The sequence below is a fragment of the Dromiciops gliroides genome, chromosome 3, assembly GCF_019393635.1.
Source record: "Dromiciops gliroides isolate mDroGli1 chromosome 3, mDroGli1.pri, whole genome shotgun sequence".
NCBI classification, from domain to species: Eukaryota; Metazoa; Chordata; class Mammalia; order Microbiotheria; family Microbiotheriidae; genus Dromiciops; species Dromiciops gliroides.
This window is the reverse complement of record NC_057863.1, coordinates 647428360-647451784: the sequence shown is the minus strand read 5'-3', so window position 1 is coordinate 647451784 and position 23425 is coordinate 647428360. Positions and strand designations below refer to the sequence as shown.

Here is a 23425-nt window from a genome sequence, read left to right as displayed (position 1 = left end):
ACACCATACATGCGGTTGAGACTGGGTTCAGTTTTGGAGTGGCCTTGGGGTGTTCAGGAAGACTAGCACCTCTGTCGTGGGGGCTGCCAACCCACCTTTGGCATCTGCCAGGCACCCAACTCTCACTTGAATCTGTAACATGTGCAGCAACCACAGCCCAGTAAGGCTGTCTTGGCAGATGGGCTAAACCAGGTTGAGGGTAACCAACAGGCCTCAAACCCGTAGGTAAGTCAGGAAGATGTTTACCCCCAACATGTGAAGACTTTCCCAGAAGAATGGGAAGATGAGAACTATTTGTTCCAATGGCAGTGAGGTGGCTAAAGCAGGTGTCCCGGAAGCCTTAGAGCTCAGTCAGACATCTAAGATGCCAAGATCATCCCCTGCATCCGAGGCCATCATCAATCCTCTTGACTTTTGTTGTGCCACTGGACTTCGATGAAGAGAAGAGAGAGTGAGGCTGATGACTGTGAGGCTCTGCCTCACTTAAATCCAATTCATGCACAAGTGAAATCATCGCCCATCAGCCAGCCCCAACATCGTGGTGTCATTGGTCCTCTGAAAACAAAGGGCGAATGACAGCCTGATGACCCAGAAAAGGAATCACATTCCTTTTTTTCATACACTTTGGACCCTTCCATGGATACCATGGGATGATCATTTAAAGCTTAGGCTTTGGTTTCCCAAAGGGAAAGTTGAAACATATGCACCATATGATAGCAATCGGGTATGGGTCAGGTATTTATTGTATTGTCAAGTATTTGGGGAAGTTAGATGATACAATGGATAGGGTGCCTGGCCTGGAGTCAGGAAAACCTGAGTTCAAATCTGACCTCATACACTTACTAGCCAAATGACCCTGGGGTAAATCACTTTAACCTTGTTTGCCTGTTTGTTCATCTGTAAAATGAGCTGGAGAAGGAAATGGCAAACCACTCCGGTATCTTTGCCAAGAAAATCCCAAATGGGGTCACACAGAGTCGCGCATGACTGAACAACGACAACAGGTATTTATTACCTATACACAAAAGAAATGCTGAACTTAAAACCACAAACATTTGATAAAAACAAACTTAAGCAAGTGTTAGTATGCACAACTCTTCAGAATCTGAGCAAAGTCGCTGCTCAGCTCCCGTAGAAGATTCTTTGCCCCAAGAATCTATTCTTTAATGCAAAGAACAAGAACCAAGTGTAGCTCCCATCCCCCGCCATCCCATCCTCCTTCACGCCCATCTCACATAAAGGGGTGGCCCTTCTGCCCCTCTCCATGCACAAGCATTTCATCCCATCCAATCTTCTCCGGCAGAGTGTCCCTCTATCATCCCCACCTCCCTGCTGCCCACAAACTGGGTCATCCTCAAAGTACCCTCCCCCTAGTAATCACTCTGTATTTCTCCTGCCTTTTGTAGCTAAACTCCCGGAGAAGGCTGACAACAATAAGTGCCTCCATTTCTCTCTCCCGCGCGCTCTCTCTCTCTCTCTGTCTCTCTCTCTCTCACTGGCAGTTGGGGTTAATTGACTTGCCCAGGGTCATTCACCTACAAAATGTCTGAGGTCAAGTTTGGAGTCAGGCCCTCCTACCTCCAGGGCTGGTGCTCTATCCGCTGTGCCACCTAGCTGCCCCCAGAACCAGTTCTTAATACATTAATTTAAAGACAGCTTGCCATCAATCTGTTATCTTATGGGTCCCCTGTATTTCTTTCCCTTCCCCCTTCCCAGAGAAACATTCAATATAACAAAGATTCAGTCCTCCCCTCCTCTCCTCTCTTCTCCTCCCCTCTCATCTCCTCTTCCCTCCCCTCCCCTCTCCTCCCCAACTCGACTCTGCTCTCCTCTCCCCTTCTCTTTTCACTGGGTTGCCCTACTGCCAAGCCAGAGGTGCTGGATTCATCCCAGAGCCCATCCCCCTCTCATCAGTACAGGTTTGATCAGCTCCTTGTCTGATCTAGGCTGTTTCTCCCTTCCTTAGGCCACATTCTGGCCCCTGCCTGCCTTCGCCCCCTCCTGGTGGCTCACCATATTGTGCCAGTCTTATTGTGGACATCAAATTGGCTTAGTCCACTGAAACTCAGAGATCCCTGTCTTCAGTTCCTCAGTAGCAAGGACTATTGGCATGTGCTACCCATGCACAGGGTACGAAGAATTTTTATTTTATAGAAAATAAGACAGAGGCAGCTAGGTGGTGCAGTGAATAAAGCACCAGCCCTGGATTCAGGAGGACCTGAGTTCAAATTCGACCTCAGACACTTGACACTTACTAGCTGTGTGACCCTGGGCAAGTCACTTAACCCTCATTGCCCCACAAAAAAAGAAAACGAAAGAAAGAAAAAATTGGAGAAAACGCAATCAGCAAAAACAGTCAATATATAAAATAAAATTTTTAAAAATATGTGCAATCTTCCACACCTATGGACCTCCTCTGTCTGCAAAGGAGTGGGGGGAGGGGTATAGGGAAATGCAACATTCCCTTTGGAGTGCTTTGTGGTAATTGTTTGGTCTTTCCCATTTACATGACTGTAGTTGTTGGGTAGAGGCAGCTTAGGTGGCTCAGTGGATAGGGCCCTGGGCCTGGAGTCAGGAAGACCTGAGTTCAAATCCACCCTCAGACACTAGCTTTGTGATCCTGGGCAAGTCACTTATCCTCTGTTTGCCATGGAGAGGGAAATGGCAAACCACGCCAATATATCTTTGCCAGGAAAACCCCATAGCCAGTGTTGGCAGGCTATTGTCCATAGGTTCACAAAGAATCAGTCATGACTGAACAACAAGAAGTCTTGTTTTCTGTGTCTTTCCAAGCTTTGTCATTTCCTAAAGCCCTTCCCGTTCCATTACATTCACCTGCCACAATGTATTTGACCTTTCCCCTAATGATGGAAAGCCTTTAATTGTTCAAAGGTTTCCTGGGTAGTAGGCCTAGACAGCTGGTGGGCTTGGGGTTTTGGTCTGTGTTGTTTGTCCTTTTCAGTTCAAGGCATAGGAAGTGAAGTTCTGTGGATAAAGCACCGGCCCTGGATTCAGGAGGACCTGAGTTCAAATCTGGCCTCAGACACTTGACACTTACTAGCTGTGTGACCCTGGGCAAGTCACTTAACCCCAATTGCCTCACCCTCACCCCCACCCCCCCCCAAAAAAGGAAGTGAAGTTCCCAGATCCAGGAGTCTAAGCCACAGCACCTCTGAGCAGAAATTACAGTCTGTACATTGCTACCAGCCTAGCAGAGAAGTCTCAAGAAACTGGGGTGCCAACCCTTGACCCTAACAAGGTTTTGGTCTTGAAATTTGGTGGGACCATGCTATCTAAAATTTTTTTTTTTGCAGGGCAATGAGGGTTAAGTGACTTGCCCAGGGTCACACAACTAGTAAGTGTCAAGTGTCTGAGGTCGAATTTGAACTCAGGTACTCCTGAATCCAGGGCCAGTGTTTTACCACTACGCCATCTAGCTGCCCCAAGGGACCATGCTATCTAAGAATTGAATTTATCTGTAACCCTAAACCACCTCTTCTCTTCCCCCCAGAGACTGGAGTGACATAAGGGAGGATTATGGCCCATAGGTGTTGGGTATAATGTTTTTATATTTTTGTTATCTCTTGAAATAAATATCTTTGTAATCTGACTGTTAAGTGATTCAATGGAACTGGGGTGCTAGAGACTCCTGGGGTGCCAGAGAATGCTGGGAAAGAGAGGAAATGTAACACACCTAGCCTTCAGATAGTGGGGGCCCAAGCAGTCACCATTCCATCATAATTTCTTCAGCCTTTCCCCAATAGATGGGCTCCTTCCCTAGTTTCCAGTTTTGGGGGGGTACTACAAAAAGAACTTCAATATTTGTACACATGCTTCCTTTCCCTCTTTCTTCTGAACTCTTTGGGGCAGAGGCCTACAGGTGGCTCAACTTGATTATTTTTCTTTGTGCTCTTCAAAGACAATGAAGTCATACAGCTACACCAGAACTTCCCTGTGGTTCCTGCAAAATGAGAGGGATGAACTTTACATAATCTAATAGGCTAGGATCCAAGGTGGCCACTCGCTTTCTCCAAAAGCTGGTGAAAAGTCATAGAGTCAGGCACAGCTAGGTGGCGCAGTGGATAAAGCACCAGCCCTGGATTCAGGATGACCTGAGTTCAAATGTGGCTTCAGACACTTGGCACTTACTAGCTGTGTGACCCTGGGCAAGTCACTTGACTAACCCTCATTGCCCCACAAAAAAAAAGAAAAAAAGGAAAAGAAAATTCATAGAGTCATGGACCCAGATCTGGAAGAGACATCAAAGGTCATCTAGTCCCACTCCTCCATTTTACAAGCTGGGGAAACTGAGGCCCAGGCAGGTTAAGTAACTGAGGTCACACAGGCAATGAATGCCAGAAACTTAGAATATAAGCTCCTGGAGGGTGGAGGTTTTCTTCACTTTTGTATTTGTTTGTCCAGAACACAGCACAGTGCCTGGCACACAGAAAACACTTAATAATTTTTATTTGTTTGTTTGTTTGTTTTGTGGGGCAATGGGAGTTAAGTGACTTGCCCAGGGTCACACAGCTAGTAAGAGACACTTAATAGTGGATAGAGCACCGGCCCTGGAGTCAGGAGTACCTGAGTTCAAATCCGGCCTCAGACACTTAACACTTACTAGCTGTGTGACCCTGGGCAAGTCACTTAACCCCAATTGCCTCACTAAAAAAAAAAAAAAAGAGAGACACTTAATAATTTAACAGATGCCTTTCCCTTTATCAATTCATTCACCACTGACACCAATAACTTCCTTAGTGAACTGTGGACTCACTATGATTTAGCTCAAGTAGAGAGAGTGCTTGTCACTCAGGCCAGAGTCTTGGCCCTTTCAGAGACTAGAAAGGTATTTTTCTATATTTCTCTATTATTTTATCTCAAATACCTCTCTCCCAGAATGACTGGGACTCCGTTGGCATCCACACAACAGGATACTCTACCCATGAGAATACAAATATAATTTTTGTGAAATTTCTACAAATGGAAATAGGATCCCTACTACTGCCTATCGACTTAGAAAGCCACAAATTAGCATTATCTATATTGTATTGTATTTTTATTTTGTTAAACATTTTCCAGTTATATTTTTTTTTTGGTGGGACAATGAGGGTTAAGTGACTTGCCCAGGGTCACACAGCTAGTAAGTGTCAAGTGTCTGAGGCCGAATTTGAACTCAGGTCCTCCTGAATCCTAGCTGCACCCCCCAGTTACATCTTAATCTGGTTGGGCCCACTGGGAAGTTTCAAGGGCCACTCATGGCCACTGCCTTCTGCAGTTGGAAAAGACCATGGATAACCTGTGAGGAGGCAAGGTTCTGCATTTTTAGAACCTGAGATAACTTTCGTTCTCTCACCCTATTCTGACTCCCAATATTAGTTCATGGGAGCATCAGCTTCCATTGAGCCAAGTCTCTTTATATGTTTCTCAAGTGAAGCCAAGATAAGTATGACCATCCAGTCTACCTTTGGAGCCAAAGCTAACTCTGTTGGTAGTGCCCCTTGCATCAAACTGTCCTGACCTCTAGTCCCTTGATGTTTTCTCTTTATAATTGGAATGGTTCTGTCTGCAATTGCATTTCCAACAGTTTTCTGTAAGCTCTTGCCTCTGAGACTGGGTGATGAGTGGCAGTTTTTTGTTCTTATGTATGAGAAGATGTTCTGAAGCTAGCTGTATGTCGATTTTCTCAAGTCAGATCACTCTGAAATTGTTTTTGAACCGACTTTCTGTAGCAACTGTTTGGGATTTAGCTATTTCTGTTCTTACTCCATCCCAATTACTCAGTAGCAAGTAGCTTCTGAGGCTGTAAACAATGTAAACAATTCAATAAGTTTTATTTATATCTTATTTTTACATTGCCTCGATTTCCCCCATATGCCTCTCTCTCTACCATCTGAGAGATGGATATTTTCTTAAAGAAAAAGATGAGCGGTGGTTAGGTGGCCCAGTGGATAAAGGGAGAGGTGGAATTAATACATTGAAAAAGGGGCAGCTAGGTAGTGCAGTGGGTAAAGCACCGGCCCTGGATTCAGGAGGACTTGAGTTCAAATGTAGTCTCAGACACTTGACACTTACTAGCTGTGTGACCCTGGGCAAGTCACTTAACCCCCAATGCCCCACCAAAAAACAAAAAAACAAAAAACAAACAAAAAAATGCATTGAAAAAGTCTGAAAATACATTCAATGTTTCACACCCATGGACCTCTCACCTCTGCAAAGGAGGGAGGAGGTGTCTCCTATCTTCTGAGACAAACTAGATCTTGATCATTATGCAACTTTCACTTTCAGTTGTGTTGTGGTCTTTGTTCTTTCCGTTTCCACTGTGGTAGTCAATGGGTATAGTACTTTCCTCACGGTGCATTACTTCATGTAAGTCTTTCCACACCTCTCGGTATTCATCACATACACAATTTCTTACAGCATAGTCAAATTCCATTACATCCAATGTACCACAACTTGTTTGGCCATTCCCCAATCGATAGGTATTGACTAGGTTTCCAGTTCTTTGCTATCACAAGAAATGCTGCTATAAATATTTTATTGTATGTGGGGATTTTCTTCTTATCACTTAACCTCCTAGTAGTGGAATCCTTGAGTCAAAGGGCATAAATACTTTAATCACTTTATTTGCATAATTCCAAATTGCTTTCCAAAATGGTTTTACTGATTCACAGCTCCACCAATTAGGACAGTGGCTAGAACCTCAAAGTTGGGAACACCTGAATTCAAATCTGTTCTCAGACACTTACTAGCTGTGTGACCCTGGGCAAATCACTTCACGCAGTTTGCCTCAGTTTCCTCATCTGTAAAATGAGCTGGAGAACATGTACAAAAAATTTTATAGCTGCTCTTTTTGTGGTGGCAAAAAATTGGAAATTGAGGGGATGCCCATCATTTGGGGAATGGCTGAACAAGTTGTGGTATATGAATGTAATGGAATACTATTGTGCTGTAAGAAACGATGAGCAGGAAAATTTCAAAGAAACCTGGAAGGACTCATATGAACTCATATAGAGTGAAGTGAGCAGAACCAGGAGAACATTGTACACAGTATCAACAACACTGTGTGTTGATCAACCATGATAGACTTGACTCTTCTCAGCAATACAATGGTCCAAAATAGTTCCAAGGGACTCATGATGGGAAATGCTCTCCAAATCCAGAAAAAAAGAACTGTGGAATCTAGGTGCAGATTGGACCATACTATTTCTACTTTTTAGACAAAGTATTTTGTTTTGTTTTGTTTTCGTGGGGCAATGGGGGTTAAGTGACTTGCCCAGGGTCACACAGCTAGTAAGTGTCAAGTGTCTGAGGCTGGATTTGAACTCAGGTCCTCCTGAATCCAGGGTTGGTGCTTTATCCACTGTGCCACCTAGCTGCCCCCACTATTTCTACTTTTTTTATTTTTCTTTTTTGAGGTTTTTCCCTTTTGCTTTGAGTCTTCTTTCATAACATGACTAATTCAGAAATATGTTTAATGTAATTGTACATATGTAACCTATATCAGATTGCTTGCTGTCTTGGGGAGGGGGAGAGGGAGGAAGAAAAATTTGAAACTAGAAATCTTATTTTTAAAATGTTGAGGGGCAGTTAGGTGGCACAGTGGATAGAGCACCAGCCCTGAATTCAGGAGGACCTGAGTTCAAATCCAGCCTCAGACACTTGACACTTACTAGCTGCGTGACCCTGGGCAAGTCACTTAATCCTCATTGCCCTGCCCCCCCCCCAATGTTGAAAACTATATCTACATGTAACTAGAAAATTAATAAAATACTTTTATGATTTAAAAAAATGAGCTGGAAGAAGGAAATGACAAACAACTCCAGTATCTTTCAAGGAAAGCCCAAGTGGAGTCATAAACAATCAGGCACAACTGAACAACAACAACAAATTCCTATCTTCCCAGAACCCTCCAGCATTGACTGTTGTCATCTTTGTCCCTTTCCTGGGAATGAGTTGAAATCTCCAGATCATTTCGAGTTGAATTTCTCTTAGTGATTTGAATCATTCTTTCCTATGGATGTTAGTTGGTGGCAATTTTTTTTTTTGAGAACCATTTGCCCATATCTTCATTTGACCCCTTATCTACGGGGGAAATCAACTCAGTTCATGATGGCAAATCATAACTTCATACACTTGACCTCATCTTCCTTCCTCTGGTTTTCTTGCTCCCCTCACCCTCCATCTCCATAGCAGACTGCATATATGTATGAAAGGGGCAGGCTTCTCTGCTTTGCATAGAATGTCTTTGAAAAAATTTAGCATCAATTCAGTATACAACCATACCTCCACAAAATCATTTGCAAGTATCTCTACCATATGACCTCAGGATTCTCAGCTTGAAATTCTGTCCACATAAAAGAAGTTGCTCCTCGTAGGCTCTCTACCCGTTTCATTTCCCCCCACACTTTTCTTTTTCTTCCATATTGGTTGTTTGCCAATACTGCAAGACTTTGCTTAGTCAAAACAAATATCCAAAGTTTCTTCCTTAGGAAGACATGGGGAGCATCTTAGCTTGGGAAATCTATTCACTGGGAAGTAGACAGGCTCATTCACATCTTTGGCCTCTTTTTCTCCACTGGGGTCAATCCTGACCATTCATCTTTAGAAATTCCCTCTTTGAATGTTCTCAATAGCCTTATTGTTCACATAGTAGGCCCTAAATAAAGGTTTGTTGATTGGCTAACCCAGTATTACTCTGAGTGGCTCTAGATTTTACTGCTGCCCACCAGTGTGCTAAGGATTCACGTTGCTCATGTCAGCTTCCATACCCAGAATGGAGATGGTAACATGACAGATAGCAGTACATAAGCCCACAACTATGCAGATTTATCCTACAAGCAACTGTTCTGACTTATAAAGGAACACCTAAGGAACCTACCTAGTGACAGTCTGAAAACAAAAGAAAAAATGTCTATTTTTCTTCGGTTCATCTTGGAATCTAAGGCATCCAAGATGATGATCCTGGATGAACTTCTCCTTGCTGCACCAGGCAGACTCCTCCCCCAAGTCACAGGGTGGGTCCCTGTGAGAAACAAGCCCAGGCACTTGGCATTTCTTCATCTACTAACACAATAGCCCATGAACTCTCACAGGTCCTCCTGAATCCAGGGCGGGTACTCTATCCACTGCGCCACTTAGCTGCCCTGTGAATTTACTTTTAATAGTTAATCAAAAGATACAATTAGGTCAAAGCCAAGAATGGCAAATTAAGAAAACTATTGGGGCAGCTAGGTGGCGCAGTGGATAGAGTACCCACCCTGGATTCAGGAGGACCTGAGTTTAAATCTGGCCTCAGACACTTGACACTTACTAGCTGTGTGACCCTGGGCAAGTCACTTAACCCCAACTGCCTCACTAAAAAAAAAAAAAAAGTAAACTATCAATAAAATATTTCACCTGTAAACCTAAGGCACACTGTTCCATAAACATGCACTATGAGGGAGAGGAGCAGACACACATAGGGGACATTGTGGCCAGGCATGTGTGTGCAGGAGCAACTCACACCAGAACCTCTGATGTTTTATGATGGGCTTTGCACTGTTCCCACAGAGTCTTTTCTGCCCTGATCTCCCCTGGATGTCATGACCTCATGAGTCCACTGGCTGCCTGGTTGTCCAGCTTCTATATCCAGCTCAAGCCCCCAGCTAAAACACTATCTTTTATGATGAGCAAGATGTTATCAGAAAAAACTGGAAAGACCTACATGAGCTGATATAATGTGAAATGTACTGTATACAAAATAACAGCAATACTGTAAGATGATCTGCTGTGAATGACTTGGTTATTTTCAGCAATGCAATGATCCAAGGCAACTCTGAATATCTTATGAAAAATGCAGTCCATCTACAGAGAGAGAACTGATGGTGTCTGAATACAGATTGATGCATAATTTTTTTTGTTAGTTCTTTTATCTGAAGTTTTGTTTTTGTCTGTGTTGTGGGGAAATTAGGGTAGGGGGTTTGCGATAGGGGTAAGGGTTTGGGGTAAGGGTCCTTAGGAATTCCTCTTTAAAGAATTACACCCTCTTGCACACAAATCCAATAGAATAAGATAGTAGTTTATTTAGAGGCTGGGAAAGGGAAACCAAAAGAAAAATCCTTGGACTTCTTCTCATGGGGAGAAGGCATGGCACAGAGCGTGGCTCTGAAATACCAATCTCCTTGAGCAGGAGACAGGCTTTTATAGAGGTCCGATGGTGGTCCAATTAGGTAACTGTCTGACTGTGGAAAGTTCCCCTATTGAGGGAGGACCATCCCCCACTGGTGGTGGCTGGAGGAGTTGGGTAAGGGGTGGCTGCAGATCTCTCAAGCCATCTCTCTGCTCCTCAGGCCACAAAGGCAGCAGCCACACCCAATCTTATCTCCCCAGGGGTGAGGGAGACTGGAATGAAGGATGGTGGTCCCAGAGCTAGCTCAGTTCAGATCCGGTGCCGCTTATCTCTTTAGGTGTGTCTGTCCTTTGGTTTAGTTTCTCAAGGAGAAGGTTCTTTGATGTATCCCAGAGAACTTCTGGGGTGCTCGGGGCCCATAACATCTGTTTTCTTTTACAACCTGGCTAATGTAGAAATGTTGTGCATGACTGCTCATGTATAGCTTATATTGAATTGCTTGAGTTCTTAAGGCAGGGGGAGGGAGGAAGAGAATTTGGAACACAAAGTCTTAAAAAAGATTGATGTCAAAATTTGTATTTACATGTAATTTGGGAAAATAAAATCTAAAATAAAATACTATCTTTTTCTCCTTATGAGCATATATTCTTCCATGATCTTTTAGTTCAAAGTGAGGAGGGTTTTTAAAATAGCTTTTTAGAAAAGCAGCTGCAGTTCATTAAAAACCCTTCAGGGGGCAGCTAGGTGGCGCAGTGGATAGAGCACCGGCCCTGGAGTCAGGAGTACCTGAGTTCAAATCCAGTCTCAGACACTTAACACTTACTAGCTGTGTGACTCTGGGCAAGTCACTTAACCCAAATTGCCTCACTAAAAAAAACAAAAAACAAAAAAAAAACCCTTCAGAATCTTGGTTAAGAGTCCTCTCATCTTTTCCAACATGTTGCAACCTCCATCATCCCCTTTCTCACTAGAATTCTCAGCCTCTCTTATCTCAATGGCTCCTTCCTGCCTTCAAACATACTCAAGTCTCCACCATTGTTAAAAACCTACACCCCCCTCCCCAATCTCCTCAAGCTATAGTCCCTTGACTCTCTCCTCCCTTTCTCAGCCAAACTCCTTGAAAATGTTCTCTGAACCCATTGCCTCCATGCTGTGTACACTCACTCCTAATTCCCCCCAGTCTGGCTTCTGAGCTCATCACTCAGCCGGCTCTGTTGTCTCCAAAGTTTCCATGATGTCTTATTCACTTTTCCATTCCCCATCCTTCTGGACCTCTGTTGCATTTTCCACTGTTGATCCCGCTCTCCTCCTGAACACTGTCTTCTCTCTGGTTTTGGTGACAATGCCGTCGTCCCTGTCTCACTACTCCTTCACAGTCTCCTTTGCTGGTTCATCATCCACCCCACACACTCCTTGCTGTGGCTGCTCCCCGAGGGTTTGCCCTCTTTGTCCTTCTCTTTCTTCATCCTCTGGGTGACCTCATTAGCTCCTGAATGTTTAATTATCATCTCTATGCTGATGACTCACACATCTATAAATCCAGCCCCAGTGTCTCCCCTGAGTTTCAAAATTCTACATCACCAATTGCCTATCGGACATTTCAAACTGGAGACATCTTGAGGTCATCCAGGTGGCACAGTGGGTAGAGCGCTAAACCTGGAGTTGGGAAAACTTAAATTGAAATCTGGCCTCAGACACTCACTAGCTGTGTGAGCCCTGGAGAGTCACTTCACCCTGTTTGCCTCAGTGTCCTCATCTGTAAAATAAGCCAGAGAAGGACATGGCAGACCACTCCAGTATCTCTGCCAAGAAAACCCCAAATGGGGTCATGAAGAGTTGTACACAGCTGCAAATGATTGAACAACAACAAGGTTGCCATTATTAATAATTTTCATCTGCATTACTACTACTATATGCTTTATTAATCGCCATTGTCATTTCCCTATCGCTTTCTTTTTTAAATTTTTAAAATTTTTTCCCCCTATCACTTTCTTAGACCTAGATGACCAACAAAACAATAAGGCAGGAGGCGGCTGGGTGGCGCAGTGGATAGAGCACCGGCCCTGGAGTCAGGAGGACCTGAGTTCAAATCCGACCTCAGACACTTAACACTTACTAGCTGTGTGACCCTGGGCAAGTCACTTAACCCCAATTGCCCAGCAAAAATAAAATAAAATAAAATAAAAAACCAATAAGGCAAGCCCTGATCTGTGGCACTGTTAAAGAGCTGACCCTGCACTCACTGGTATCCTAATGAGGACTTGAGTGAACACTTACTATGTGCCATGCCCCTACTATGTGCCACACATGCCCTACTATGTGCGAAGCACTGGGGTACAGGGAAGAAATCAAGTACATATAAATATATACAGAACACATATGTGCCAAATAAATATGTAAAGGGGAGTGGTGAGCCAGTGAGAGCCCAGTCTTTAGTTTGCTGCCAGTGCACATGGAGGCTTAGTGAACCTGCATCTGGAAACAGGAGATGGTGGGGTCTTTTCTCTCCTTGATTTACAGAATGTGTAGGTATAGTGATTGTTTCTTCTCAGTTTACTCAGTGGTAAGAAGATTTTCTTTCTTTCTTTCTTTTCTTTTCTTTTCTTTTTTTTGCAGGGCAATGAGGGTTAAGTGACTTGCCCAGGGTCACACAGCTAGTAAGTGTTAAGTGTCTGAGGTCACATTTGAACTCAGATACTCCTGACTCCAGGGCCAGTGCTCTATCCACTGCGCCATCTAGCTGCCCCTAGGTGTTTTTTTTAACTGAACTTCAAGTCACTGGGCTTGAGCCTCCATAGGATACCCAATTCTAGCTCATGGTAACCATTCCATACACCTCCATATTTTAATCTCTAAAGGCCAGCTTTTCACCTATTCACCATCTATGTAAGGGTTACTCATCTAACTATTGCCAAAATGATATTTCCAAAATGTTGCCAAAATGTCATTGCCAAAATGGATTTCCAGGGTTCTCCCATATCCCAATTCTAATTCTCTTTTGCTCTTCCATATGGATGAGTTGAGGAATAGGAGGGAGGGAGGATGAAGGCAAAGCTAAGCCAGGAAGGGGGGAGGGGTGTTTTCTGCTCCCTGGTCACATTCCTGGCCTTTCTATAGGGCAATTCAGCCAACAAATTGTGAAAAGGCTCGCAGTTCATCCTTACAAATATTTTTTACTGCTCAATGAACATTTAGTAAATGTCTGTGTGCCACCCACTGTGTTAAACTCTGGGGATACAAAAAGACAAAAGTTGTTCATAACTTCCTTGAGTATGAACCCAAGAATGAGATGTCTGGGTCAAATTTTGTCACTTTCCTTCCATTATTCTAAATCGTTTTGCCAAGGGGACACAGACCAGTTCAAGGATGATCAGTAAAAAGCATTCCAAGAGGGGTGGCTAGGTGTCGCAGTGGATAAAGCACTGGCCCTGGAGTCAGGAGTACCTGAGTTCAAATCTGGCCTCAGACACTTAACACTTACTAGCTGTGTAACCCTGAGCAAGTCACTTAACCCAATTGCCTCACTTTAAAAAAAAAGAAGAAGAAGAAGAAGAATATAGATCTGGGAGTTCGAATTCCCTGGGTTTGAATCCTGCAATCCTTGGGAGAGGCAAGCATCCCTAGGTTCAAAGTGACAGTTCCTTTGCTGAAGCTCAAAAGGGGGGGAGGAGGGGGGAAGGAGGGGGGGAGGATGATTCTCATGGCTCAGAGACCCAGTACAGCAGGAGGATGGATCCCCTCCATACTCCTCTGCTATTTGTAGATTCTTACCCCCAGCATCCTTCAACCCCACCCCACTCCCATCCACCAGGCCCAAATAGCTGCAGGAAATGTTCCCCTCTCAACATCCGGTATCTTCTCGCAGCTGCAGAGGAAAATGCCTTTCTGTGGAGGTCCTTAGCACACAGAATGTCAGGGGGGAGGGCGGGGAGGAACCCCCGAACACAAGCCATGGCACACCTGAGCTGAAGGGCCCTTAGAACAGGGAATGCCAGAGCTGGGCTGGGCATGGGGGAGAAGCCTAGAACAATGTCAGAGCCCGGGAGGGCCGGCAGAACGCAGAACACAGAATGAGGGATTTGAGAGCTCAACCAGTCTAAACCCCATGTTTTACAAATAAAAAGTCTGTGGCTCAGAGAGAGGGGCAGGGATTTGCCCAAGTCGTCCCGGGAGATCCTGGACTAGCCCTCAGGCATTCTGCTGCTTTCCAATTTGGGTTTTTCCTTTCCCTCACTGCCTATTCTCTTGCATCCTTTTCCGCTGCGCGGTGGGGGCGGCAGGAGCAATCAGGAGGCCCCAGATCTGGGTCCTCTCCCTGTACTCCCCTCTCCCCTAAAAACGCTCCCACCTGTAAACTCTGTGTGCTCGAGGCCTAGGGAACTGTCCCCCACGGCCCTTTCCATGGGAGAGCAGCAGACTGGGGACAGAGCCAGGGGATTAAGAATATTCCCGGAGGCCTTCCAGGAGGAGGTGGCATTGACCTTGGTTTGGAAGAACTGGAATTCTTGGGGTGGGGGAGAACCTTTTAGGATGGAGAGGCCTGACGTAAGGGGAGGGGGGCCTCCTGAGCCCTGCCTCACCCCCCGCTTCTGCCTACCTCTCCACTACTTTTCCCCTTTCTCCCCCTACCCCCCTCACCCCCCCCCATCCCTTGACCCCGGCTTGTCTTCTCTGCTTCCCCATTTCTTCCAGAAGGGTCCTAGTTAATGTGGAGGAGACCTGGGCTGCCGGAGCTGCTGAGGTGGGACTTCCTCAGCCCGAAATTCGCATCTCTAGGGGCCAAGTTCATATCCGTACATTCGAAACCCGGATTCCTTCCCCCCCCCCCCCCCCCCCCGCCCCGGCCGGGTGTCGGACTAGTCAGGATGGAAAGCTCTGGAAGGGCGCGAGCGGGCAGCCTTCGGGAGAGGGGGAGAGGAGAGGGGAGGGGGGAGAGGGCCCAGTCTGGCCCCCCGCCGCCCCCCTCCCCCAGCCCCGCCCGCTCCGCCTCTAAACTTAGCCGCGATGACGCGCAGCTGCTGCTGCTCCTGGGGCTCGGGCTGCTGGGGAGGGGGGACTGGGGGGCTGGGGACGGTTGGAGGGGGAGGGGAGGGGAGGGGAGGGGAGGAGAAGGGAAGGGGAGGGGGGAGGCTCTGGCAGGCAAGCGCCTATTTATAGCGCCCCAAGCCCGAAATAGCGCCGGAGCCGAACGGCCGGGATGACGCGGGTGCAGCCGGGGGCTGACTCACCGAGCCCCGCAGCCCAGCCGGCTGGGGGCAGTGGACGCGGCGCCCGCCCCGCTTATCCGGACCGTCCTCTGGGCTCTGGGAGGGGTGGGGGTGGGGGCTTTGTGCGGACCGCCCCTCGCCCCCATCCCCGTCGTTGGGAAGATAGCCCCCCGCCCCTAGCGCGCCGCTCCTCCCGAGTCTGGCCTTGCAGCAGGGACCGCTTGCAGTTACTGTCCAGGGGGTACTTCCACCTGTGAACACGAGACCCTAAGGAAGCCTTGCCTGGAGAGCCAGGGGAGATCTGTGGCCCCGAGACAGCCCCCGCCCCATCATTGCACTCCTACCACGAGCCTCACTGGCTCGGTCCCACGTCTGGAGGCAGGGGGATTGACACTATGACCCCGAGATACGATGCTCCTTCCCAATGCGAACCATTCCTTTAACTCCACCTCCCTAACCACTGCCCCTCCAGGCCCCATGTCTCCAGATAGAATGGAAACGCCTTGAGGGACGGGGCTCTCATTTTTTGTCTAGAGCCTAGCACAGAGCCTGATCCATATGGGTACTTAATACATTACTATTGCTTGACTAGGGTACAGTAGTAAGAGCGCAACCTTGAGGTAGAGCCCCGTGCCTCAGTTTCCTCATTTGTGAAATTAAGCGGTAGGGTTCCAGGGGCCTCTGAGAGCTTTCAGCCGTGGGTCTGTAATTGCGGATTCCTGCCAGGAGGGGGAGCAGCAGCTCCACAGATAATCCAAAACCAATGGATAAACCACGAGTCATATAAATGCCCTCAGCAAAATCGGGGTAGAGGCAATCAGCATCCTGGAGCCTGGGGCTAAATTCACAGATAAGAGCTTGTTGCTTTATTGGTTAATTTCTTTTAATCTTGACTAATGAAAAATAACCGCAGTCCTAATCCACATCTCAAATCCATCTCTCCTGGACTTTGCACAGTTCCAAGCAGATCAGGAGAAGGGCGGCCACTGGGGTGCAGAGGAGGTCGTGTGGCTCCCGAGGAGGAGGAAGAGGCGGAGGAGGGCTTTGAGTCCTGATTGCCACTTAGAAGCTGTGTGGCCACGGGCCAGTCACAACCTCTCTGGGCTTCCGCAGTCCAGGGAGCCTCCAGGTTCTAGCATCATACATAGCTCGAGGTGGAGGCATGAACCTCCTGCTGGAATTGGAGCCAGGAACAAGTCCTGCCTTCGAGCTACGTGATTGTGGGCAGGTCCTTATGCACCCTGAGGCTAGGTATGATGCTCATCTGGCAAATGAAGTACTGATGCCTATGTGGTGGGGTAGTGATACCTGCCTCATTAGGCTGGTCTGAGGTTCACATGGGAGAATAGACGGAAACTACTCTGCAAATGCTCAGAGCACTACAGAAATGTCCCCCGTCCTCAGAGTCACAACCTCGAGCCTTCCTGTGTGTTGAGAGAAAGATCTGGGCATGGCACCTCTTCCCCTACTGGCATACACTAGGGGCTCATAAATGCTCAGTGCTTGATTGAATAGTTGGCTCCCTCCTGCCTCTAACAGGTGATACTGACTCCTCAATCTAACAAGCAATGAATGCCGTTCACAATCTGGCTCCAGCCAACTTTCCCCAAATATTCTGCTATACTCAAACTAGTCTTGGGGGCAGCTAGGTGGCGCAGTGGATAGAGCACCCGCCCTGGAGTCAGGAAGACCTGAGTTCAAATCCAACCTGACACTTGACACTTCCTAGCTGTGTGACCCTGGGCAAGTCACTTAACCCTCATTGCCCCGCCAAAAAAATAAAATAAAACAAAACAAAAACAAACTAGTCTTGCTGCTATTGCCCCAAACTCAATGCTCCATCGCCAGCCTCTGTGCCTTTGCTCGGGCCATCTCTCCTTTGGAATGTCCTTTCCCCTCACCTCCCCACCTCTTAAAATCCTGAAGTTCCTTCAAAGCTTGGCTCAAATGCCACCTCCTCCAGGGGGACTTCCTAGATCTCAGGGATCTGATCTCTTCAGACCTCACCAAACACTTTGTACCACTCCATGGCACTAACCGTGTGTTAATTACAGAGTGTTATAATTGTCCATATCAATTTCTTATCTTCCTACTAGACTGTAAGCTCCATGAGAGCAGGGGGCCCACCCCCATCTTTATCTAAACTTTGTATCTTCCCCAGGGCTGAGCACATAGTGTGTCCAGTTGTGTCTGATGAGTGAATATGAGGGAATCTTGTCCAACTCTTCACAAAACAGATGGGGAAACTGAGGCCCAGAGAATGAAAAGGTCACATGGCCAACCATTGGCAAAACCAAGATCAGGCCCCAGGCCCCATGACTTAAAAAAATATATATATTTTTGAAAGCAACTGGGGTTAAATTATTTGCCCGGCCAGAGAGTCACACAGTGGGTGAGTGTCTGACGCCACATTTGAACTCAGGTCCTCCTGCTGGTGCTCTATCCCTCTAGCTGCCCCTTTGGAACTCTGGTGTGAACTCACTGAGACTTTATTTCATATCCGGTCCAGTGCTGGGGCTGAAGTCGGCACCTGAGGAAAGGACATTCAAGGAAAATGAGGTCTACTGTACTGTTCTTTCTCCTGGTGCTGTGATCTCAGAAAACTCCCCTGACCCTTCTCTATACTGGGTCAGACTTCGCTGTCCATACTCTACTTCCTGATGCCATCCTGAGACAGATAGGGTCTGGGGAAGGGCCTGTTTCCTGAAGACACAGGAGGAAGGGGGGGGGGGGAGGACGGAAGGGACTTCTTCAGCCATGAGTCACCTGGAGCAAAAACTCCAGTGGGAACAGGCAGATGCCATGGCCACAGCTTATGTGTCATCCTGGAGCTGTTTGATGTCATTGTCACCACCTCCAAAGAGAAAGGACGTCACCCACCTCAGCTCCAATGACAAGTCTGAGCCCCAACTGCCAAGCTCACTGCTGGGAAGACCCGGAAAAATAGGAAGGGGTTTGAAGACTCAGCCCTGGGGAAACCTTCCCTGACTCATTGAGGGCCCCGATTTGGGTAGTTGGGGGTGAATTAAATGACCTGTCTTCCCACTTTGCAGTTGTACAATTCCAAGATGCAAATTGCCTCCCCCCCCCAACTCATTGGGATAAAAATAGCACCACCAATTTATGGTTTATAAAGCCCTTTGCATATACCATCTCGCTCATTCCACACAACAACCCTGTGAGGTAGGGGCTGCTGGCATCCCCATTTTATGGATAAGAAAACCGACACCCAGAAAGGATAAGTGACTTTTCTAAGGTCTCGTAATTTGTGAGGAAGGGTTTATTATTATCCCTATTTGGTGGCTGCTAGGTGGAGCAGTGGATAAAGCACCGGCCCTGGATTCAGGAGGACCTGAGTTCAAATCCAGCCTCAGACACTTGACACTAGCTGTGTGACCCTGGGCAAGTCACTTAACCCTCACTGCCCCGACAAAAACAAATAAATAAATCTCCAATTAAACACTAAACTGGAAATCCTAAAAATTAAAGGCAAGATTAATGAATTTGAGAGTTAAAAAAACATTGAATTAATAAATAAAACTAGGAGTTGGTTTTATGATAAAATATTTTATATATTGTTATGGTGAAGGGAGTGATGCAAAAAGGGGGGTCAAAATAAAACATTTATCTAGTTTAAAAAAATACATTTTTATTGATCTTCTGTTTTTATATCACCTACATTTCCCAAAGTAGCCTGCTTCCTCCCAGGGAGCCATCCCTTATTAAAATTAAATCCCTTATTAAATATTTTTTAAAAGGTAAAAAACAGTTCAGCAAAATCAACATATCAAAAAAATCTGACATTTTATGGATTGTTCCATACCTGAAGATCTCCACCTTTGTGAAGAATGGGGGAGGGGAAGAAAATGTCTTCTCATCTCTCTTCTTTTAATGCTGTTGTTGTTTAGTTTTTTCAGATTCTTTGTGACCCCATCTTGTCCAAGGTACTGAAATGGTTTGACATCTCCTTCTCCAGTTCATCTATAGGTGAGGAAACTGAGGAAGACAGGGTTAAGTGACTTTACACAGCTAGTAAAGTGCCTGAGGCCAGATTTGAACTCATTAAAATGAGATTTCCTGGCTCTAGGCCCAGTGGGTCTAACCACTATGGTGCCACATAGCTGCCTACCTTTTTTTTTTTTTTTTTACAGGGCAATGGGGGTTAAGTGACTTGCCCAGGGTCACAGAGCTGGTAAGTGTCAAGTGTCTGAGGCCGGATTTGAACTCAGGTACTCCTGAATCCAGGGCCGGTGCTTTATCCACTGCGCCACCTAGCTGCCCTCCCCCTACCTTTTTTTAAAAAAATAAGCTCGGTTATTGAAATGTTCTAGCACTGAGTTCCAATGTTTGATTTGTGTTCTTCCCATTTACACTGTGGTTGTAGTTGGTGCACATATAGTTCCCCTAGCTCTGTCTACTTCTCTGTGCATCAGTTCATAGAAGTCTTCTCATGTTTCTTACAGCACAATAATATTCTGACACATTCATGGACCACACTTTGTTTAGCCATTTCCAGATCAATGGGCATAGACTTTGTTTCTGCTATAAATAGCTTGGGGGTGCCTTTCTTTTTTTTCTCATTGACTTCCTCGGGGGTATATGCCCACTGATGAGATTACCTACCAATTACACTGCCTAGATTCTATATGTACTTAGTTCTTTGCACACTGCCTCTCCCTAGACTATAAGCTTCTTGAGGACAGGAACTGCTTTTGCCTTTCTCTATACCCTCAGGGCTTAGCATGATGCCTGGCATAGAGTGGGTGCTTACTGCTTATTGATTCAGTGACTGACTAGGATTGGAATCTCTAGGTCAAAGAGTCTCTCTCTTTACATCCTTTCAAATTATTTTCGAGGACAGTTGGAGCAATTTACAACTTCACCAACTGTGCATCCATGTACCAGTCCTTCCACAGCCCCTCTAACACAGACACAAAACAGGTGGTGTAACGGCTAGAGTGTTGGGCCTGGAATCAGGAAGACCTGAGTTCAAATCTGCCCTCAGACATTTAGAGTGTGTGACCCTGGGCAAATCAGTTAAATTCTGTCTCCTTCAGTTTCCTCATCTGTAAAATGGGATAATAATAGCACCCCCCCCCAGGGTTTTTGTGAGGCTCAAATGAGATCAGAATTGGAAAGGGATTAGTATAGTACCTGGCATATAGTAAATGTTATATAAACATTAGTTATGATTATTCTGGAATATTCCCATCGTATTTATCAATTTCCTGAGTATAAGGTGAAAGCTCAGAACATATACATGTGTGTATATATATGTATGTGTAGACATACATATATATATATATATATACACACACACATATATATTTGTTGTTTTTCAGTCATGTGCTACTCTGGGTGACCCCCTTTGGGGTTTTCTTAGCAAGGATACTGAAGTGGTTTGCTATTCCCTTCTCCAGTTCATTTTACAGATGAGGAAACTGAGGTAAATGGGATTAAGTGACTTGCCCAGTACCCAGCTAGGAAGTACCTGAGGCAGGATTAGAACTCAGACCTTCCTAAGTCCAAGCCCAGCAGGTCTCTCCACTGAGCCACCTAGCTGTCCATGTATATGCACACATATGTGTATGTACATATAGTAAAAACCCAGAATACACATCATGTATATGTTCTGGGGTTTTATTTGTGTGTTTCTGTGTATGTACATATATATATATATATATAAAACTTATATGTGCGATAATTAGCTTCCTTTCTCTGCACCTCAGTTTACCCATCTAGAAAATAAAGAGGCTGAACTAAGGGATCTCTAAGCACCTTTGCAGCTCTAAAACTGATTTGGGGATGACAGCGCCCAAGGCCAGGGAGAGTGCCATTTCTCATCATTTAGGCCCTTAATAAATGCTAATTGATCAATCATCTGTATCCCCAGTGACTTGTACATAGAAGATGTTTGATAAATGTTTGTTGATTGTACAGATTCTCTTCTAGGAGTCTGAGATTCTCCCTTGAGTCCTTCAAGAGTCTCCCAGCCCTGAATTCAGGAGGATCTGAGTTAATATATGACCTCACACACTTGACACTTACTAGCTGTGTGACCCTGGGCAAGTCACTTAACCCTCATTGCCCCCCACACAAAAAAAAGAGTCTCACTTCAGTCTGAAGCAGGTAAACTGAGTCACTCCATGATGCAATTAGCCTTCAGATCTATTAGAAACACACATGTATTAATTACATATGTTCCTAGACTAGTCGCAACATGGATCTCCCCTTTCTGGTCAAGAATTGTGGTTTTAGAGGACAGCTAGGTAGCACAGTGGATAAAACACCTGCCCTGGATTCAGGAGGACTTGAGTTCAAATCTGGCATCAGACACTTGACACTAGCTGTGTGAACCTAGGCAAGTCACTTAACCCTCATTGCCCCCCAAAAAAAGAATTATCATTTTACAGAGAAAAAAGGGGGTTTGTATACCCTCTCAAGGGGAGACCAGAGAATCCTACATCAGGTAACAAAGCTTGCACTAAATCAAGGTTTTGAAAGGATCTGGGAATAGATTTGGGGAAGGGGCTGTGAACCTGAACAGGAGAAAATGACACCTCTAACTGAAATTGAGCATTTGCTAACATTAGGAATATAGGCAACAGGGGCAGCCCTGGAGTTATGAAGACCTGAGTTCAAATCCAACCTCAGACACTTGCTAACCACATAACCATGGGCAAGTCGCTTAACCTTGACAACAGAAAACAAAAAAGAAACACAGAAAGAAAGAAAGAAATGTAGGCAACAAACCACAATTTATTAGGCTTTACCAGACAGCCCAACACAGCCACACCACAAAAATGGTTTTGTGCATTAAATTATAATTCCAGGGGCAGCTAGGTGGCTCAGTGGATAAAGCACCGGCCTTGGATTCAGGAGGACCTGAGTTCAAATCCAGCCTCAGACACTTGACACTAGCTGTGTGACCTTTGGCAAGTCACTTAACCCTCATTGCCCCACAAAAAATTTTTTTTTAATTATAATTCCAAAGGGGGAAGCAAGTTTGTCATATATTTGTGGCACTAAATCTTGGCAAATTAGTAAAAACAATCGGTCTCAAGGGTTTAGAATGTTCTAGAAGTATTGCCGGTCACTTATTCAAACAATTACAAATGTATGAGAAGAAGAGACCTTGGGTTCTGTTACCAGAACGTTCTAGTATATTCTAGTCAGTTTGACTGGCATGTGGGTAGCTGATTTTGTGATGGGGAGTGAGCAGTGTTAAGTTAGCTGTCTGGTTGGTTATTTAAGGTCTTTTAATTGAATTTTCTTTATCAGTTCCAGACTTGCATATTGATCTCCCTCAAATTCCTCACCAGGGCCAGGGGGTGGAGTGGGGTTCCTGAAAGCAAAGCCAACAGACTTTGATATCTAATGGGTTTTACCATGCTGGAAAGGATCCAAGAATGGGAGAGGGGATGGGCATTGCTTGTCAGGCAGACAAGCAAAACTTCAAGAGGCACCTCACCTGGTTGGCCGCATCAGGATGGATTGTTCAGTGGAAGACTTTCTTCACCACCATCTACCAAATCAGAGAGCAAATGCAAGTTACCTTCAGTGGAGGTACAATGTGTCTCTGAGATGTGGATGTGGGGTGTGCTACCATTTCTATGACTGTCTAAGGCTTCAGTGGCCCTTGTTACCTGTGAAATAAAATTCAAGGGGCCCCTAGGTGGTACAGTGGATAGAGCACCAGCCCTGGAGTCAGGAGGACCTGAGTTCAAATCCAGCCTCAGACACTTAACACTTACTAGCCCTGGGCAAGTCACTTAACCCCAATTGCCTCACCAAAAAAAGGAAAGAAAATTCAAATTCTTTTTCCTATTATTCAAGGCCTTCTGCAATCTGCTGGTCACTCTTCATTTTCAGTTTTACCTTCTATTTTTCCCTTAACACTTTACATCCTAATTCAACTGGGGTAGCTCCCTCTGTCCCCTTGTCCTCACTTTTTTCCCCTCTTTTCCTGCTGATTTCCTAAGCTACCCACTAAAGTCCATCTCAAGTACCACCTCCTCCAATCAACCTTCATCATCCTCCATCAGGAAAGATTAAAAACCTAGGGTGCAGGGGCAGCTAGATGACACAGTGGATAGAGCACCGGCCCTGG

At 45.7% G+C, this 23425-nt stretch overlaps 1 protein-coding gene across 1 annotated transcript in view; it reads right to left on the bottom strand.

The window, feature by feature from the left end:
- The window catches only part of ERCC1 (ERCC excision repair 1, endonuclease non-catalytic subunit), a 55059-nt gene that overhangs the window by 11065 nt on the left and 20569 nt on the right, over positions 1-23425 (bottom strand). Inside the window, exons 2-3 of the mRNA XM_043994526.1 lie at positions 22787-22840; positions 19139-19311 (exon numbers count right to left, since the gene is read on the bottom strand). The gene's annotated coding sequence lies outside the window, so the exon portion shown is untranslated. The remainder of the gene's footprint in view (positions 1-19138; positions 19312-22786; positions 22841-23425) is intronic.